The sequence below is a fragment of the Chiloscyllium plagiosum genome, unplaced genomic scaffold, assembly GCF_037043375.1.
Source record: "Chiloscyllium plagiosum isolate Xiang-an unplaced genomic scaffold, Cpla_swu_hap1 HiC_scaffold_50, whole genome shotgun sequence".
Lineage (NCBI taxonomy): Eukaryota > Metazoa > Chordata > Chondrichthyes > Orectolobiformes > Hemiscylliidae > Chiloscyllium > Chiloscyllium plagiosum.
In genome coordinates this window covers 16,115,767-16,136,875 of record NW_028270188.1, presented here as the reverse complement: position 1 = coordinate 16,136,875, position 21,109 = coordinate 16,115,767, and positions in this window count along the sequence as shown.

Here is a 21,109-nt window from a genome sequence, read left to right as displayed (position 1 = left end):
AGACCAGAGGCGTCTTTTGAAGCAAATAACATTTCCAACCTACACCAAACCATGTGTGACAGCCTTGAGGGACTGAATGAGATCCTGTGTTACTGTTGACCAGGTATCTGGGACAAGTGGCCTCCATCTGCTCCTTGCAGGAGCTGTGAGTGGTTGAATAGAACACAGCAACAAAGGACTGAGCAGCAGGAGTGGGCCATTAGATACTATGTCACCGCTCCATGTGCTTTTGGTCTCAGCAGCACGTTTCTGTCTGTATGCCATTTTACTACGTACCAAAAACAACTTTGAATAAATGCAAACATCCAGAAACCACAATCCTCTGGGGAAGGGAATTTCCACTTCAACAGCCCTTTGAGAATTTCTCATTTGTTTCCAACAAATGTTGGAAGGTCACTATGTCCTTTTCCAGTCCCACTCCTCCAGTGATGACACCAATCTTAAATGCAACCAGTTTAGTGATGTGGCCAATGATATAGATCTCAGAGTAAATCATTTTCGAGAACAAAGTGAGACACAGAAAGTTGAACTCATAACAATGGTAAAATGACAGAGTGCCCCAAATGTTATTCTGCCTTTGAAGTTACTCTGCTCACGCAAACTACTGCCAGTGGGATTTCTTTCTGGAATAGTGGGATTTGGCTGAATTCCCTTCGTTTTAGGCAGTGGAGAGATTCTAATGAATCCTCACCAGGAATCCTTCACAAGTGGTAAAGATGACGCAAGGATTTTATGGTCTCACACTTTGCTATCTGGTGGAACAAAGTAAGAGGGACGGATCAATCGGCTGCTGCTTCTCAGGCAAGGAACATTATTCTCCCTCTCTGTGTTTGAATAGACAATAATGTCAACTGAACACCAAAGTGGACCATGTGCGATCTCCTGGAACATTCTCTGGAAAACCTGATTATAGATTATATGCAGGTGCGTCATTGCTCTTGTTGTACACAATTCCTTCCAATCCCAAAAATGTTCTCACTTTATAATTTGATGACATGCTTATATGTGTCAGTGTAATTTGTAAATATTGGTAGGTGTCATCATAGTATGTATGTTAATATCAATGTATCTTTTCCTTAAAATTTATTCTCGAGCTTTAGTCTCCCTGACAGGAGATAATATGCATCCAGCTGATACACTTCTCAGAAAGTCATGGATGGTTCAATACTATTTCTCAGCTAAGATCAAAACTGATAATCCCCCATAACAAAAGACCTGCATTCCAGGAATGAATAAAGGGAAACCTCTTTAAAAATCTTCGAAAAGAATTATATCTTTTTTATTTCAGTTTAGGGGATCAAACCTGCACACAGTGTATTAGGTGTGATCTCAGAAATGCCCTGGACAGATGCAGTAAAACATTCCTGCAATTAAACATGATGTTTTTTTGCCAAAAACAGCATTATTCCACTTACCTTCCAAATCACTTACTACATCTGTCTTCATATGATTCATGTCGCAAGAACATGGAATCCTCCTGTATCACAGACTCTCTCCATTTAAATTGTTTACCATTTTTTCATCTTACATGCCAAAATAAATAACTTACCTTATGTTATTTCTGCTGAAGGTTTGCTCACTAACCTTCCCTGCCTGCATCACTTTGCAGACTCACTACCTCCATTTGACGACACATTGAATGTCCATTTTGGTGTATGAGCTAATTGAGCTCCAAGCTATTCCCTCCCCTTCCTCCAGATCTTTGATAAAGATTATTGATCATTGATAACCTCACAGTGATGTCTGAGTCACTCCATCGGTTACACCTTTGCAGCCTGCAAATAAACATTTGTCTCTATATTCTATTTCCTGTTGGCGACAGCTTCCCTGTTCCTGTGTAGCAGCTCAGGTGGATTGAAAGGCCTCCTCCGAGACTGTGTGGTGTACTGAACGAGCTGAATTACTTCATTCTATATTCCTGTGCATTTCATTAGAGGGGCAGAATGGTCTCCTCTTGTCTCATTGTCACGATCCTGTCTGACGTAATGGAGTGGTCCCCAATCCTGTAACATCCTCGAGGGGAGGATTGAGGGAACACATAGGGTAGGGGAAGAAGTTGCCAATTCGGCTGCACCATTCAGAATCTGGATCAATGGTGCTGGAAGAGCACGGCAGTTCAGGCAGCATTCGAGGAGCTTCAGCAAAATCGACGTTACGGGCAAAAGCCCTTCATCAGGAATAAAGGCAGAGAGCCTGAAGCGTGGAGAGATAAGCTAGGGGAGGGTGGGGTGGGGAGAGAGTAGCATAGAGTACAATGGGTGAGTGGGGGAGGAGATGAAGGTGATAGGTCAGGGAGGAGAGGGTGGAGTGGATAGGTGAAAAAGGAGCTAGGCAGGTCCGGACAAGTCAAGGGGACTGGAAGTTTGAAACTCGGATGAGGTTGGGTAAGGGGAAATGAGGAAGCTGTTGAAGTCCACATTGATTCCCTGGGGTTGAAGTGTTCCGAGGCAGAAGATGAGGCGTTCTTCCTCCAGGCGTCTGGCGGTGAGGGAGCGGCGGTTAATGAGGCCCAGGGCCTCCATGTCCTCGGCAGAGTGGGAGGGGGAGTTGAAATGTTGGGCCACGAGGTGGTTTGGTTGATTGGTGCGGGTGTCTCGGAGATGTTCACTAAAGCGCTCTGCTAGGAGGCGCCCAGTCTCCCCAATGTAGAGGAGACCGCATCGGGAGCAACGGATACAATGATATTCGTGGATGCGCAGTTAAAATTTTGATGGATATGGAAGGCTCCTTTAGGGCCTTGGATCGAAGTGAGGGAGGAGGTTTGGGCACAGGTTTTACAGTTCCTGCGGTGGCAGGGGAAAGTGCCAGGATAGGAGGGTGGGTCGTAGGGGGGGCGTGGACCTGACAAGGTAGTCACGGAGGGAACGGACTTTGCGGAAGGCGGGAAGGGGTGGGGAGGGAAATATATCCCTGGTGGTGGGGTCTTGTTGGAGGTGGCGGAAATGTCGGCGGATGATTTGGTTTATGCGGAGGCTGGTTTAGGTTTATGGCTTATGGTTTCGGGTGGAAGGTGAGCACCAGGGGCGTTCTGCCCTTGTTACGGTTGGAGGGGTGGGGTCTGAGGGCGGAAGTGCGGGATGTGGACGAGATGCGTTGGAGGGCATCTTTAACCACGTGGGAAGGGAAATTGCGGTCTATAAAGAAGGAGGCCATCTGGTGTGTTCTGTGGTGGAACTGGTCCTCCTGGGAGCAGATAAGGCGGAGGCGGAGGGATTGGGAATACGGGATGGCATTTTTGCAAGAGATAGGGTGGGAAGAGGTGTAATCCAGGTAGCTGTGGGAGTCGGTGGGTTTGTAAAAAATGTCAGTGTCAAGTCGGTCGTCACGAATGGAGATGGACAGGTCCAGGAAGGGGAGAGAGGTGTCAGAGATGGCCCAGGTAAATTTAAGGTCAGGGTGTAATGCGTTGGTAAAATTGATGAATTGCTCAACCTCCTCGTGGGAGTACGAGGTGACGCCAATGCAGTCATCAATGTAACGGAGGAAGAGGTGGGGAGTGGTGCCGGTGTAATTACGGAAGATCAACTGTTCTACGTAGCCAACAAAGAGACAGGCATAGCTGGGGCCCATACGTGTGCCCATGGCTACCCCTTTGGTCTGGAGGAAGTGGGAGAATTCAAAGGAGAAATTGTTAAGGGTGAGTACCAGTTCGGCCAAACGAATGAGAGTGTCGGTGGAAGGGTACTGTTGGGGACGTCTGGAAAGGAAAAAACGGAGGGCTTGGAGACCCTGGTCATGGAGGATGGCGGTGTAGAGGGATTGGATATCCATGGTGAAGATGAGGCGTTGGGGGCCGGGGAAACGGAAGTCTTGGAGGAGCTGGAGGGCGTGGGTGGTGTCTCGAACGTATGTGGGGAGTTCCTGGACTTGGGTGGATAGGACAGTGTCGAGGTAGGTAGAGATGAGTTCAGTGGAGCAGGAGCATGCTGAGACAATTGGTCGGCCAGGGTGGTCAGGCTTGTGGATCTTGGGAAGGAGGTTGAGCCGGGCAGTGCGGGGTTCCCGGACTATGAGGTTGGAAGCTGTGGGTGGGAGATCTCCTGAGGTGATGAGGTTCTGTATGGTCTGGGGGATGACGGTTTGGTGATGGGGGGTGGGGTCATGGTCGAGTGGGCAGTAGGAAGAGGTGTCCTCGAGTTGCCGTTTGGCTTCAGCGGTGTAGAGGTCAGTGCGCCAGACTACCACTGCGCGCCCTTTATCCGCTGGCTTGATGGTGAGGTTGGGATTAGAGCAGAGGGAATGGAGGGCTGCGCGTTGTGAGGGTTAGTGGTTGGAGTGGGGGGGGTAGACAGGTTGAGGCGGTTAATGTCCCGGTGGCAGTTGGAAATGAAGAGGGCAGGTAATAGGCCAGCGCGGGGTGTCCAGGTGGATGCAGTGTGTTGTAGGTGGGCGAAGGGGTCCTCGGAAGGTGGGCGGTGGTCCTGATTGTGAAAGTAAGCTCGGAGGCGGAGGCGGCGGAAGAATTGTTCGACGTCACGGCATGTATTAAATTCATTGATGCGTGGACGGAGGGGGATAAATGTGAGTCCTTTGCTGAGGACTGATCGTTCGTCCTCAGTGAGTGGGAGGTCCGGGGGGATGGTGAAAACTCGGCAGGGCTGGGAGCTGGGATCTGCTGTGGGTGTGGAGCTGGGAGTGGGATCGGAGCCAGTACCTGGAGTGGGTGTGATGGTGGGGGGAATGGGGTGGAGGCATGAGCAGGGGCAGTGCTCCCCTCGAGGTTCTGGGGGGTGGGGATAGTGACAGTTGGGTCTGTGGCGTGCGTGTCAGCAGAATGCAGGTGAGTGGCGCTGGTGGGGGCGGAAGTGGTGGCAGACACGGCAGTAGAATGCTCAAGGCTGATCGGAGTGTGCCTGACCATCCATTTCCTGTCTGTTCCCAATAAACACTGACCCTTCTGTCCAGTAAAGATCTCAGCCTGGAATATCTTCTATAACCGAGTCTTCTCTGCTCCCTGAGGATGAGGACACCACAGGCAGCCCAAGACTAAAGTGAAAGGGACGTCCTTATTTCATTGTGGGACAACTGTTATTTTAAAACTGTGTTAACTGAACATCAAATCCCACCTCTTTTCAGACATAAGGACAGAATAATTAGGAATAAAGATAAACCATTCAGAACTCCAAACCTATCCCACATTCCCACTGACCGTTTCCAGTAAAATATCTATCACACCCAGCCTCTGCTGCTGTCTCAGGAAGAGAATGCCGTATAGCATAATACCGCAGGAGCATGAAGGAAATGAGCAGATTGAGGCCATTTAGCCGATCGAGTCTGAAATTCCGTTCAATAATTTCTTATTAGTACCTCGACCTCATTCTTCTGCCTACTCCCTGGAATCATTGATCCCCTTACAAATCAAAACCATCGATTTGTGTCTTAATGACACTATTGTCTGTGCCTCTGTGTGTCTGAATGTGAGTAAGTGTTTGTGCGTGCATCTGTATGTGTGTGTGTGTCGGTGCCTGTGTTTTTGTGTATCTGTATGTGTGTGTGTCTGTGCCTGTTTGTGTGTGTCTGTATGTGTGTGTGTGTCCGTGTGCTTGTTATCTGTGTGTTTACGTGTCTACATCTGTCTGTTGTGTTTCAGCCTGTGTTGCTATCTGCATTTATGTCTATTTGTATGTGACTGTATATGTCTCTGTGTGTTTTTACGCGTGTGCATGCCTATCTCCTTGTAAATATTATGTGTGTTCGTCTGTCTATTTCTGTGTCTGCGTCTCTGTGCAGTGAGGTATCTGTGGGTTTTGATTTGGAAGTGAAAGGACTGTTGTGACTGTTGTGGGAGCTGCTAGTGGTTTAAACTGAGAATTGTCTTTCACTGAACATTGCTCCGTAACTGGTCATTAGGACGTGGATGTTTCAGGTTCTCCACACGAGGCGTTCTGGTCCTCTCCAGCCCTTTAAGAGTCCTCCCCGCATGGCGGGGTGAGGGGAGTGAGGGAACGGATATCGGGCACTCCACTACCCGGCTGTGACCTTTCTATCCTATTCCAGGAAGTTTCTCCTGGAATGGGAGAAAGGGATGGAAGGAGAGTGGGAATGGGTGACCCTGTTGTTTGTGCTGGTGTAGGTCAGTCGACAGTTTTGAATCCATATAGTATTATTAGTTGCTGAATTCAATAGTGAGAGTGGTAGTGCCTGAGCCTTATTTGGAGACAGAGCGTGAACCTTGTTCGGGGTTAGGTGCTACAACAGATATACAGTGAGTGTGAGGGAGCAGAGAGCATATGATAACTCTTATCCGAACAGAGCGAGGAGGATATTGTTGCTTGTCCAGTATTGTGGGACATTTCTTCAGATCATCTCAGCGTCGAGGTGAGCCTACCTGAATGTCTTGTCCAGGTCTATCACTAATAACGACACAGACCTATCCCTCAGCTTCCACAGAATCAGTTTAGGTAGAGTTTACAGATAGCAAGGAGAAGCAAATATTGGTGTGTTATATATCGAAACGAAAACGGGTAGCAGAAAATCGGAGCATCATATGCTCTGGAAATTAGATAGGCAAGTATTGTGGATACCGCTGTCTTATTGAATGGTTAACAGCGTTAACTAAGTGACTGCTGAAGCTGTGAAAAATAAGTTCCGTAGGTGTATATGAGGTGGGTTGAAGAGTATGTTGTGAAGCAAACTAGTAAGTAAGTTATTTCGGAATTGATGTTGTGTGGTCAGAAGGACGAATTATTAACCTTGGTCTGAAGCAGCTTTTCAGGAATAATGGCATTTATAAGGTGCAGTTTACAAGGTGCCTGCATACAATTTAGAATGCTTGAATATTCCAGTCAAACATCATGGAAGACTGGAGGCAAGAGTGTAAAGATATCTTCAGTAAATTGGGAAAGTACAATATAACATTCAGTGGGAGATAAGCAATGGTTGTTAGAGTCATAGAGGCAGACAGCACGGAGACAGGCACTTCAGCCCAAACTGGTCCATTGCAACCAAAATGCCCATCCACGCTAAACTCATTTCCCTGCCATTGTCCCGTATCTTTCTAATCCTTTACTATCCATGTATTTGTTCAAATGTCTTTTAAGTATTGTTAATGTATCCACCTCAACCACTTCTCATTCCATATGCGCAACAGCCCTTGTGTTAAAAAGTTGTTCCTCAAGTTCCCTTTAAGTCTGTCCCCTCTGACCTTAAACTTATGCCCTCGAATCTGTGATTGCCCAACCCTGGGAAAAAAGACTGGGTGCATTCACTCTATCCATGCCTGCCATGATCTTAAAAACTTCAATATGAGCCTCCCTCAGCCTCATGCACATAAAAGTCAAAAGTCCTAGCTTGTCCAACCTCTTTCTGTAAATCAGACCATTGAGACCTTGGCAATATCCTTGTAAATGTTTTCTGCACTCTTTCCAGTTTAATAACTTCCTTCCTATAGCAAAGTGAACAAAACTGAACATAACGCTACCAATATGGCCTCACTAGCATCCTGTATAACTGCATCATAACTCTCTAATTTCGATACTCAGTGATATATTCCGATTAAGGCCAGTGTGCCAAAAGCTTTCTTCACTGCCTACATCAGAATCAACTTCCAGAGAATCATGCACCTGATTTCCAAGGTCCCTCTGTTCCACTACACTCCTTAGGACCCAACCATTCACCATGAAACTCCAAACTTGATTTGACTTTCTAAAATGCAAGAACTTACACTGATCAATGTTAAAATCCATTTGCCATTGCTCAGCCCAATTCTCCAGCTGATCAATGTACTGCTGTAATTTCTGAAAGTTCTGATAACCTTCCTCACTCTCCATGATGCCGCTTGTTTTAGTGCCGTCTTCAATCTTACAAATCATGCCTATACATTCTCATGTAAATCATAAATATATGTAATATGTCGTGGTCCTACCATCAACCCCTGAGCCATTCCACTATTCACAGGCCTCCAGTCTTAGCAGCATGTTTCCAGTATTAATCTCTCCTTCCTACCATCAAGGCAATTTTGTACCTACTTTGCCAGCTCCCCTTCAATTCCATGCGATCTAACCTTCCAGAGCAACGTATCATGTGGAAACTTACTGAAGGCCTTACTGGAATCAACCTAGACTACGTATACCACCCGGACCTCCTCAATGTTGCTGGTCACTTTATCAAAGAACTCCAACAAAATTGTGAGTCATGATCTCCCTTGCACAAACTCCTGTGCTGAATTTGATGAAGGGCTTTTGCCAGAAACATTGATTTTTCCGCTCCTCTGATGTTGCCTGACGTGCTCTGCTTTTCCAGCACCATTCTAATCTTACTCCGAATCACACCCTGTCTTTCCAAATGCATGTATATCCAATCTCTCCAAATCTTCTAAAGTAACCTACCCACTAGATTTTAGGATTACTGGGCTTTAGTTCCCAGGTTTATGTTTGTAGCATTTCTTGAATACGGGCTCAGTATTCGCTACACCCCAGTCGTCCAGGACGGCACTCGTTGGCCAGTGACGATAGAAAAGAGCCAAGCAGTGCTCCCGCAATTTTTTTTCTCTATCCTCCTATCCTCCTGCTGTGTTCCTGAATATAACTGGTCAGGAACAGGAGTTTTTAGAAATACTGCAAAGTCTGAAACACACATCTATTTATTTCAGGTGCAAACATCAAAGAGTGAGAAAGTGACTCAGTGATGGTTAACATAACAAATTAGAAAATATGTCAATCGTAGGAAGTGACTTCAGAAGAATTCCATCTATTGTGGAAACCCGAGAATTCTCAGAAATAAAAAAAAGGAAGGCCATGAAACTGAAAAGGAAATCAAAAAGAGAACATACATGCTAACAAACAGGAACACAAAGACTGCATCAATCTGCGATCTACATTTCAAAGGAAACAAAACAAAAGCAAGGTCAAATGTGGAAATTTGTAATCGGGAGAGGAGAGGTCCTTGTGGAGAACAGGGAAATGGCCAAGAAAACAACCAGTTACTTTGCATCTGTCTTCATGGATGAAGATTCAGAAAATCACCCAGTAATACCAAGTGATCATATCGGAATCCTGGAGCTGAAGACAACGTCAATTCATATCAGTAACAAGGTAGTACTTGAACATGCAGCTGGATTAAGCATTGCTAAGTTTGCCGAAACAGATGTACTTCATATCAAAATGCCAGAAATAAATCACCAATAGGAGTATTAATTGCACTGTCGATGACTGTGTTTTATTTTCCTGTGTATTCTGCAGAGACCGGAAACTATTGTGGATAAACTATAGATGAATGGAAGGGATCCAAACAGCTACAAAGGGAAAAAGACATAGTATGGAGAACTGTAGACCAGTTAACTTGACATTTGTAGGGAAACTGTTGGAATATATTACACAGGGTGACATTTTTGCTATTTAGAAATTAACAGCAAGAATTGAGAGAATCAGCATGCATTTCTGATAGAGAAATCATACTTGTTAAACTTCGGAATTGTTTGAAGTTGTTTCTTACAGCATAGATAATGGGGAACCAGTAGAAGCGGCATATATTGGATTTCCAGAAGGGTTTCTATAAGATCTCAGTGAGCTCGTAAATGCAATGAATGTGAAGGGTATTTGGAGGAATGTATGTAAGTGGAAAGTCAAAGTTTGGTTCGCCTTCATTTAACGGAGTCAGAACATTGATGTAAAGACATGTTAAAGCAGTTTCACAGCGTGTTGATGGGACTGTAGCTGGAGTATTGTGTACAGTTTTGGTGACCGAATCTCAGAAAGAATATACTGACCTGAGAGGAAGTGCAGTGGACATTCGCCAGATTAATCCCTCAGATGGTGAGATTGCCTGATGAGGAAACTCAGTCTGTGTTTTCTAGAGTTTCAAAGAATGAGAAATGGGTCACGTTGAAAGTTAGATAATTCACAAAACATCTGACAAGTTGGAAATTAACAGAACGCTTCCCTCGCTGTCTATTCCACATTCAAGGCAAATAATGGCAGGATCTGTGACAGGCTAGTTAAGACTGCAATAAGGATGAAATTAATCACTTGGAGGGGACTGACTAACACAGCGGCATGGAAACCTACTGGTAGGCAAGATTCGGGAGAATCTCCAGATATTCTACAAGTGTCTCCAGCGGAACAGAATAACCAGGGAACAGGTAGGACCCATTAGTGACTTGCCAAGTTGCAACCAAATCAACTTTAGTGGTATGAGACAGAGGGTGGTGGTAGAAGGCTGTTTGTGTGATTGGAGGCTAGTGTCCAATGGTGTACCACGGGGATCAGTGCTGTGTCTCTTAATATTTGTGATTCGGAGGTGTTGGTGTTGGACTGGGGTGGACAAAGTTAAAAATTGCATAGCACCAGATTATAGTCCAAAAGGTGTTTTCGGTGGCACTAGCTTTCGAAGTGCTTCATCAAAGTCCACAACCACCTGATGAAGATGCAGCGTTTTGAAAGCTCGTGCCTCCGAATAAACCTATTGGACTACAAGCTGATGTTTTGTGATTTTAAACCTTATCATAAAGGTTGCATCTGTGAATATGGACGAGCGGTGGGGAGTGTCATAAGTAAGTTTGTGTTTGATACAAAGATTGGCCGGGTAGATGACAGTGAGGAGGAAGGCCTTATGATGCAGGAAGATACAGATGGAATGGTCAGATGGTCACATCAATACAGAGAAAATGGTCAGATGGGTGGATCAATGGCAGATGGAATGTAACCCTGATAAATATGAGGTGATGCACTTTGGAAGAAGGAACCAGGCAGGCAAGGACTCAATGAATGGCAGCACACTAGGAAGCTGAGAGGGTGCTTCTCCACACATCTTTGAATGTGGCTGGACAGGGTAACACACAATTTGAGAAAGCGTACGGGAGCGAAAACAGAGCCTTCACATATTGAAGCATAGATTATAAGAGCTATGCAGAACTTTCATTAGCCAAGATGGAATACTGTGTGTAATTCTGGGAGCTACATTACACGAAGGATGTGATTGTACAGGAGCGGGTGCAGAGGAAATTCACCAGGATGTTCCCTGGGATGGAGCATATCAGCTATGGAGAGAGGCTGGCTAAACTTGGGTTGTTTACTTTGGAGCAGAGACGGCTAAGGAGGATAAGATTACGAGGGATATGGACGGAGTGGATAGACAGCAGCTGGTCCTGTTAAAGTGAAAGGTTTGAGGCTTAGTGAGGATTTGAGGACTGTTTTTCAAGCAAAGTGTGTTTGGGTGTGGGATGCACTTCGTGAGAGGGCAATTGTCATGGTAACCTCAAAACCATTAGAAAATACATGGTTGTGCACTTGAAATGCCATAAGATTCACAGCGACAGGTTTTGTGTTGGAAAGTGGGGCTAATGTGGACAGTGCTGTATTTCTGATAGTACAGAGTCTGTGCTTCTGTGATTATATGGCTGTGGAAGGTCAATCATTCAGTAGCTTAAGATAGGAATTGATGGGTTTCTGAAGAATATCTTATCACAGTGTATATGAATGAACTTGTAATATCTTCTGAAAATATGCCAATGGCAAAATTAAGAGAAATTGGTGCAGCTTCCTTAGAGTCTGATACCAGATAATTGAGGACAGGGAAATAGCAGATCAATGGAGCATAAACTTCGGTTATGCCTTCACAGAAGAAGATAAAAAACAAAACTAAAATTTCCTCGCAATACTAGGGAACTTTAGTCTGGTGAGAAAAAGGGAATAGAATGAAATTAGTAACTAAAACGTTTTACAGAAAATATTGGACTGAAATTAATGAGCATAGACAAAGTCAACAGAGGTTTATGAAATAGGAATCATGTTTGAGAAAATGGTTTTTAGCAAAATTATGGAGAAGGTATCAACGCAAATCGATTGGATTTTCAGTAAGATTTTTGATCGAGCCCCAAGCCTATTGTGCAAATTCGAATCTTATGGGACTGGGGCTAATATATGGTCATGGGTTTAGAATGGGAGAGCTGGCAGGAAACAGTGAGTATGAACAAAACCATGTTTTTTGAATGGAAGGCTTGGAGGATATAACAAGGATCGACATTTGGCATCCAACTATTCCAAATACACATCATATCTTTGGTTGAGGGGCTCAATTGCAACATTCCCAAGACTGCTGACAGCTCTAAACGATGTCAGCTTGTAAGTGGATGAGGAGGATGTAAAGAAGGCTCCAAGTTGATTGAGACAAGTGGAGTGACTGGGCAAATACCTGGCAGATGGAGAGCAATGGCAGAGATGAGAGGTTGTGTACGTTGATGGGATCAATTGAATGTCAGCCGATCATTTGAATAGGGATTGGTTGAAAATTGTTGATCTATAAATGAACGTAAGCTGCATTTTTGTTTATTTCTGCTCAGCCTTCCGAGTCCATGTAGGGCAGTGAGTTCTGAACACGGAAGTCAATACTGGGAATGGCATTGGCATGCTGTATACAGTGTAATAGACCCAGCAAGTAGGGAGCTGTAACAGTGAAAAGAATCTGGACCTCCCTGTACACTAGTCACTAAAAGCAATATTGCAGGAGCAGAAAGCAGGTAGGAAGATAAATGGTTTATGCACCTCCATTTCAGGGGGATTTAGAATACAGTAGTAAGGGTCATTTACTGCAACTGTACGGGGCCTTGGTGGGACCCCATCTCGAACATTGTGCAGTATTGTGTGCAGCTTGGTGTCCTTACCTAATAAAGGGTAAACCTGACATTGAAGGAGTGCAGTGAAGGATGACAGACTGATCTCTGGGATGACAGTTAGTTGTGGGAGCAGAGTTTAGGGTGACTCGGCCTGTATTCCATGGGCTTTAGGAAAATGAGTGGAGATCTCAGTGAGATATATAAAACTCTGACAGGGTTTGACGGATTGGAAGCAGGGATGATAGTTCACTTTATAGAAAATGGTTCACGAATCGCATTGCAGTCAAATCGCACTTAATAAATAAGCATTATCAGAGAACTCCCTATATATTGATGGGCCGAAGGCACTATAGTTCATAATGTTTAAACATATTTTGTAATATTAACATTGTGTGGGGAAAACTGCATTGAGGAGATGTTCGGCCATGAAATAGCATGGGGAAACCTCAATGTCCTGAATGACCTCCTCCTCTCCCGATGTTTCTGTGCAGTCTGTGGGAAAGCTCTGTAAATGTTGTCACAAGCTCTCAAATGTTAGGAAGGAGGTCTCTGCAGGGTCAACAGGACTGTGTTTCCCATTCCCTTTTCTGATAACGAGGTTGATGCCGGGTGTTCTGTCAGGTTTTATCATTTGATACCTCATAGTAGTTTGATACAATTGAGTGTCTCACGTGGCCGATTCAGAGACCATGTCTGTGCGTCTGGAGTCACTTTTAGGCCAGCCCAGGAAAGCACGGGAGTTTCACTTCCTGAAAGTATATTGGTGAAGGAGATTGATATTTACAATCAACATTGGACACCAGATCACTATTACTGACACCAGTATTTAGGTCTCGATACTTTATAAATTATATTTAACTTCCACCAGCTGCCAGAGCATTGACCTGGTCTGGATTCGTAATCCAATGATATGTTCAATACAGCACTATCTCCACATGGGGACCTATCGGAAACCACACTGACCTGATTATTTCGGTGCTACTTGACAGCTCTATCAAAAAGTATTCCCACCAATTTGACTGTCGAGATGGGACTGAGGGTGTGGTAATTGGTCAGATTGTAATTATTTTCCTATTCAGGGACTGGACATAGTTGGGTAATTTTCCTCATTGCCAGGGAGATGTCAGAGTTGGAGCTGGAATGAAAGAGCTTCCCCACACGGCTTGTTGTGCAGCACAAGTCTTCAGTCCTATTGCAGGAATGGTGTCAGGGCACATTGCCTTTGTCGTATCAATAGTGTTCAGCTGTTTCCTCATGACTGTACAGCAAATCGAATTGCTTGAAGACTGGCATCTGCGATTCTGTGGGAATCAGGATGAGTGTGAGGTGGATCATCCATTCAACACGTCTGGCTGAGGATAGTGCAGACACCACATCCTTGACTTTTTTCATTATGTGCAGAGCTGTTCCGATATTTTGGATGAGGATATTTGTGGAGTCCTCTCCTCCAGTAAATTGTTTAATAGTCCATCGACATTATTGTTTGGATTTGGCAGGACAACAGAGCTTAGATCTGATCTGTTAGTCTTGGGATCATTTTCCCCTCTCCATCTGGTTCTGCTGGTCGGAATTTAACCAGTTCAGTGTGGTAGCTTTAATGGTTGTCAACAGGTTTAGGTCCACGTGATTTAGACCCTGGCATGTTCAGCCACACTCATCACTGAACCATGGATTGGCTTGATGGTAATGGTAGACTGATGAATTATCGTCGCAAAATGTTCCAGATTGTCGTTGAATACAGTTCTGTTTCTGCTGTTGCTGCAACATCAAATGATAACCCAGTTTGAGTTGCAATATCTACAATTCAAATCGACTGACTGTCCCCCAGTTTACACCGAGACCCATTCACCCATCAGCCCTGTATTGTCTACCTAACCTGGTTTCCGATGCGGTAACACTTGCATTTTCATATTCTCATTCTGCTGAGGACCTCTCCCTGGTGTCACGCCTCTAATTTGTTACTTTAACTCAATCCATTTAAAGTAATGATCTAAATCGTTTCTCTTCCACAATGTCAACTTTTGTATTTGAAGTGAATGTGTTTCCCTCTGTCTTTCTCCCTGACTATGATTAAGAGCTCTGTAGTGTCAGTGATGCCAGACCTATGTAGTTTCAGAGTCAAGGAACTTGTCCACCATGCGTTATTGTTCAGTTCGCAGTATACGACGCTCCATGTTGGACAGGATGTTTGAGCATCTTTGACATACTTCTTTGGAAATTGCCCAAAAACAGAAATTGCTGAAGAAATTGCAGCATCTTCTAGAATGAATGCAGTGTTTATCTTTCTGGTACAGTGACCCTCGACAAAGCTCCCAGTTTCTCAAGCAATTTTAGTATTTTTATTACCAATATCCATAGTTATTTGTTTTGTGAAAATTTGTTCTGTGCAAATTCATTTCTGGAGAAATTCAGCAGGTCTGTCAGCATCTGCAGAGACAGAGAAACAGTGTTCGCATTTCAAGCCCAGTGTGACACTTCACAACTGAAAAGAATTGGAAACTTGGATTTTTAATAGCTTTCAGGAGGTGGGAGATAGGTGACAGGGGAAAGAGGGGGTGGCAAAGATTAACTGGCTTTTAGCAGTGATGAATGAGAAGATGATATAAAATGGGTTTAAATTAAGGTGTGAATGGAGGAAGGTTTTCTCTCTATTGAGTGCAAGAGAAAGAAGACACAATCACACAAGGTCATAGGGAGGCCAGGAGGGAGAATGTTGACTATGTGGCATTATAAAGATCTGGCCATAAATACGTTTTCACTGTCGAGATCTTCGCCCCCTTTAGACAAAGGATTTCAGGTGCTTGACTTCTTATTGGCACTAGTAAGCGTTTCATGCTGCCTTAGTATAGTAATAGGGAGAAAAAACAAATCACAGTATGAAGTTTGGGCTGAGTGTTGTTTACCTGTCATGTTTACTATAGTTTCAAATTTGCAGTATTTATCTTTAAATGCTTGTTTTTGAAGTTACTTTTTGATGGAGTGTAAAAGGTTCAGGGATGACATTATGGAAGTTTCTAAAATCATGAGAGGTATGGATAGGGTGAAAGCCAAGTTCTTTTCCACAGGATGGGGGAGTTCAGCCATAGAAGGCATAGTTTAAGGTGAAAGAGGGAAAATTTATAAGGGACGCAGGGGCAGTGTTTTTACACATTTGGTGGCGTGGGTATGGAATGAGCTGCCAGAGGCAGAGTGGTAGATGCATGTACAGCTAAAACATTTAAAACTCATTTGGACAAACATATGGATGGGAAACATTAAGCGGCATATGAGCCATATGAAAGCAGATGAGACTAGCTTAATTTGGAAAACCTGGCCAGCATGGACATTTAGAAAAGCTTCATGCAGTTTCACAATGGGTTTGTGAAAGGGAAGTTATCTTTTGCCCTGTAAAATCATGTAAAGTATTTCTGGAGATGCCTGAGAATGTAACAAGCGGACTTGATAAAGGGGATCTGTTAGACACCAGGCTTTCCAGAGTTTTTCCACAAGGTATTACAAAATAAACGTTTTTACACAAGACAGAAGCTCCTAGGATGATGGAGAATGTATTAACATGGGATGATGATTGCTTAACATATAGAAATCGGAGAGTCAGGATTAATGGTCCTTCATGATAAAGGTATATCTGCTGGAGGACCACAGCTATTGGTCCGATGGCATCAGTTATTTACACTCTATACTGATAGTCTGAAGGAGGGAGCTGAGTATACAGTTGAGGATGACACTGAGAATCAAAAGGCAGGCTGTTATTTAATGGAGAGGACTTCCAGAAAAAGAACAGTACAAAGGGATTGGAGTGTTCCTGTGTATGAAACATAAAGTCAGCATGCTGATGCAGCAAGTAACTAGGTTGGTTCGTTAGCCGGCTTCCAGGGATGAAATGGTTGTGTTATTGAGAATCTGTAAAATGGAGAGGCGATTATACATTGGGGTTTAAATGAATGAGGAGTGATACTGCTGAAAAATACAAGACACAGAAGGGACTGGAGAAGGTAGATGTTGAGAAGTTGTTACCATTCCTGAGTGGAGTCACGAACTCGATGACATAGATAACGAATATGGAATATCGATTTCTATCTGAGATGCAAAATGATGTCTTCTCTCAGAAGGTAGTAAATGTCTGGAATTCCCTAACCCAGAGAGGTGTGGAGGGATACAAGGAGTTGGCAAGAAAGTGGAGTTAGACCTGGAGTAGATCAGCCATGTTCGTAATTAATGACAGGGCAATCTTGAGGGGCCGAATAGCCAACTATTGTTCCTATTTATTAATTTCACATGTTCTGCTTTTGCAAAGTAACTGGTTATTTTCCCGGAAGTTGTGTTGTGTAATGCTACATTCGGGTGAGCAGAAGATTTGTTTAAGTTAACGCTGGGTGGGGTATGGAGGCTGTATTCACAGCAAATCTGGGTCTGTAACACGATCCACATCTGGAGCAGACGTTGCGGGGAGAGGAAGCCTGGAAACAGAGATTGGGGGTGAGTGTCACTTCCTGACCCAGCCATCCCAAAATTCTGGGAAAGAGAATTCCCACTTGAATGAATTCCCACTTTGTGATTTTTTTCTCACTCCATTTGTGACTGAGGATGGAGGGTGTCACTCTTTCCTTTTCTAGTCCCACTCTTCCACAGCTCACAACAAATTTTAAATGTAACCAGGTTGGTGATGGCAGATGATAAAGGTCTCAGGCTGAGTCAGGTTCAGTGATAAGAACAAGTCAGGCAGATTTCTTTAGTCAGCCACAAGTTACTGACAGAACTAACGGAGGAGTATGGTGGATCTGTGGGTAGCACTGCTGACTCATATCGCCAAGGAGCTGAGTTCAATTCCAACCTCGGGTGACCCTCGATGTGGAGTTTGAACATACTCCCCGTGCCTGTGTGGGTTTCCTCTCAGTGCTCCAGTTTCCTGCCACAGTCCGAATATGTGCAGTTTAAAGTGGATTGCCCATAGTGCCCAGGGATGTGTAGGTTAGGTAGGTTAGTTGTGGGAATTGCAGGTTTACATGGATAAGATTGGGGGCACGTCCAGGTGGGATGCTGTTTTGTAGGTCAGTGTGGACTTAATGGTTGGAATATCCTGCCTCCATACTCTCGAGGTTCTCTGACAATGACAATAAATTTGGACTATATAAACACCCAGTGGGTACATACCTAATCCACACTTATCAAGGTCTTGTATGTTTCATTCTCATTCCAAGAGTAACCTGTTACAGCCTTCATAATATAAACCCTTCACCCCAGGAATACGTGAAATGAAATATCTCTGAAATGCTTCCAGTGTAATTATATCCTTTCTCACATAAGGAGACACAAAAAAAAACTAATCTCACACTCAGATCATAATGTTTATAATTGTTTTCTCAAAGTGCTATGAGTCTTTGGAACACTCTTCCCCACAGACCATTGGAGGCAGAAATATTGAATATTTTTGAGGCACAGATGGAAGGTTCATGAATAACAACAGAGTCAAGGATTATCGAGGAATGGGCAGCAATGTGTAGTGTTGGGGGAAATGTAGACAGTGGTATCAAATAACACGGCTTCAGAAACTCCAGGAATATAATGCAAAATGAAATGATAATATCGATAAAATGTTAAGGGGGAATACAAGATGGCGGCGATCAAGAAGGTCTGCTTTGCTGGTCTCTGCATCAACGCACGGGCAAAGTGAATCTCTAACCCACTCCATCCCATCCATTTATGTAAACTTCAACACTAAAAGAACGATAGAATCTTTACTAATCCCGTTTGATCAAGTGGAAATGACAAAACACGGGAAAGGATCGACTAAGTCCCAACATACGGTGAACCCGTCGCATGTCTGAGGCTGGAGCTGCAACCCACTCTGCTCGTTCCATGGACCCAGTTACTCACCAGGCGTTGGTCACTGAGTTCACCAAGTTACGTGAAATGATTGAAGCCATGATTGAAGAAGTGTTCAGCAGTGGCTAGAGCCGCTCTCAGCCGTGCTCCAAAAACATGAGCAGCTACTTGACAGCCTTGGAAACAGAACAGATGATGCCAAGCGCCGAACTGCATCGACAGAGACCGTGATCGATTCCTCTCGGGAGAGGATCCTCGCCCTTGAAAAACAGGTCTGCACCTTAACTGAACAAGATGACGACCGCGAGAACAGGGGTAGGATGAAGAATATTCACATCGTCGGTTTACTGGAGCGGACAGAAGGTGGTCAGCCGCTGAGTTTTTTCAAGAACTGGCTGCAGCGAATCCTTCACTTCAAAACTGAGGAGGGACGGGTGAAAAGTGAGGAAGTACATCGGGTTACGGCGCGGAAGTCAGACTCAGACAAACGCCTTCATCCTGTCCTTGTTCGGTTACATAGTTATGGGGACAAACAAAGACTAATGGAATCTTCCAGAACCCAGGGGAAAGATCCGATGGATTTAATTCACGAGGGCTCCAGTATTATGTTCTTTCAGGACTTTTCAGCGGCGGTGATTCAGGAAAGAAAATATTTTGATGATATCAAGAGAAGAGAAATGGAATTCTGGATTCAATATTCGGTACGGTACCCAGCGGTGCTCCGTATTGCTTTCAATGGATCCACGAACTCGTCTGACTCTCCAGAGAAAGCGAAAACTTTGTGGACATTTTAAAGTAAGCTGGATATTTAGATAATCCTGTTTCTCTCTTAAAGAAATTTTGTTGGATTTTTCTGCTATTAACCAGTGTTAAATTATAGCCAGGAATGGGTAGGGTACTCATTTTGAACTTCTTCATAAGTATTACTACTCTTTTTTCTTTCATTGCTTGTGTCTGGGGTGCAGCTCAAGCTGGATGGAGTTACAAAGGTAGTTGTGATGACTTAGTTCCGACCGAAGGGCAGTTCAAGACCGATTTTTGTTGTTAATTACTCTGGATTCCATATTGGTAGCGGGCAGAAGATAAAGTTTTGAGATATGTAAGCATCCCCAGTGGGCGGTGGGGGTTAAATTCCCCAATCGAGTGTCATTGGCATTTTGGATTTTATTTCGTTTTTTGGATTTTTATGTGTTCAGCTTTGGAAAGTTTTGAGAGCTTGTTGGTTGTAGTAGTTTTAGTTTGTACAATTTTTAGGCCGAATGAGTCTTTTCTTCATTAATGATCAGCGATGTGTAATTCGATGTGAAACTCGAGAGTTGAAATGTTGCTATGGTGTGTTCTGGATAATGATGTGCTTAAATGTTGTACCTGGAGCATTAAGGGTATCCATCTGCCAGTCAAGAGAAAAAATGTACTTTCTGGTCTTAAAACAGAGAGGTCGGATGTTGTCCTATTGCAGGAGATGCACCTTGATGACAAGGAACATTTGACGTTACAGCAGGGTGGGTTTGATCCGGTTTATTTCTCGTCTTTTAATACTAGGAGTAGGGGAGAAGCCATACTAGTGAAGAAGAATCTTCCATTTAAATTATTAGATTGTATTAGACACTCACGGAAGGATCATCATTCCCAAAAGTCTTGAACTATGGGAAATAATACAGTATTTTAAATGTTTATTGCCCCCTGGCGCACCGTCTTAAAATCCTGGAAGATGCATTTTCCAAAGTAAGTTATCTTGCATCGTGGCACATTATTGTAGAAGGAGTTATCGACTGTCTTATGGCCCCACGGTGGACAGAATGTCCAAAGGTCCCGCAATACCCTCGTTATAATGTAAGTAATTAGTGGGTTAGAGCTGGTGGATACCTGGAGGCAGATCTACCTCACAAGTAGGGATTTTATTTTCTCCTTTAACCCGCACAAATGCCACATGAGGGTTGATCTCTTCCCCATCCCTGCAACAATCTTAGACACAGTGGCATCCTGCACAATTGGGAATATTACCCCAACATACCTGCCCCAGAATTAAGATAGAAGTCACATAAGATTATGTTGTATGAGATGAGGGTCTTATGTTTTTGTCAAATCCCACAGTTTCGGCAGCTCACGTGATGCAATGCATTAATTCGCTTGTCGCCTTTTCGGGCTATAAGATTAATTTTACAAAGTTTGTGGCCAAGTCTATGGGAGGTCTTAGGGAAATACCTGATATTGAAGGCAAATCCATGTTTCCTTTTAAATGGTCACGAGGGTAGTTTCCCTAATTTAGTATATTCATTGCATCTGACCTTGATCATTTATTTAACGTGAACTGTGTCCACTTGTTTGACAAAATAAAACAAGACCTTCAAAGATGGGAGGCACTTCCAATATCCTGGCTAGGTCGGTAGCTGTTATTAAAATGAATGTCCTTCCTTATTTGCTATACCCCATGTGAATTCTTCCTTTGATTTTTCCCAGTCAGATATTTAGGAGACTTAATGGCTGGATTAGCTCTTCTATTTGGCACCATAAGCGACTCTTTATCAAGCTAACCAAATTGCAACTACCCCACAGATTGTGGGGAATAGATCTCCCAGATTAAAAGCTATCAATTAAGCTCTTTATTATCCTATGAAGTGTCTGGGCCACTGAGGACTCAGCGTCAATACGGTTAGATATTGAACCCTCTCAGACAAAGTGAACCCTTATAAGTCTGTTGTTCTTAGACAAAATGACAACATTTGTGGAGTATTG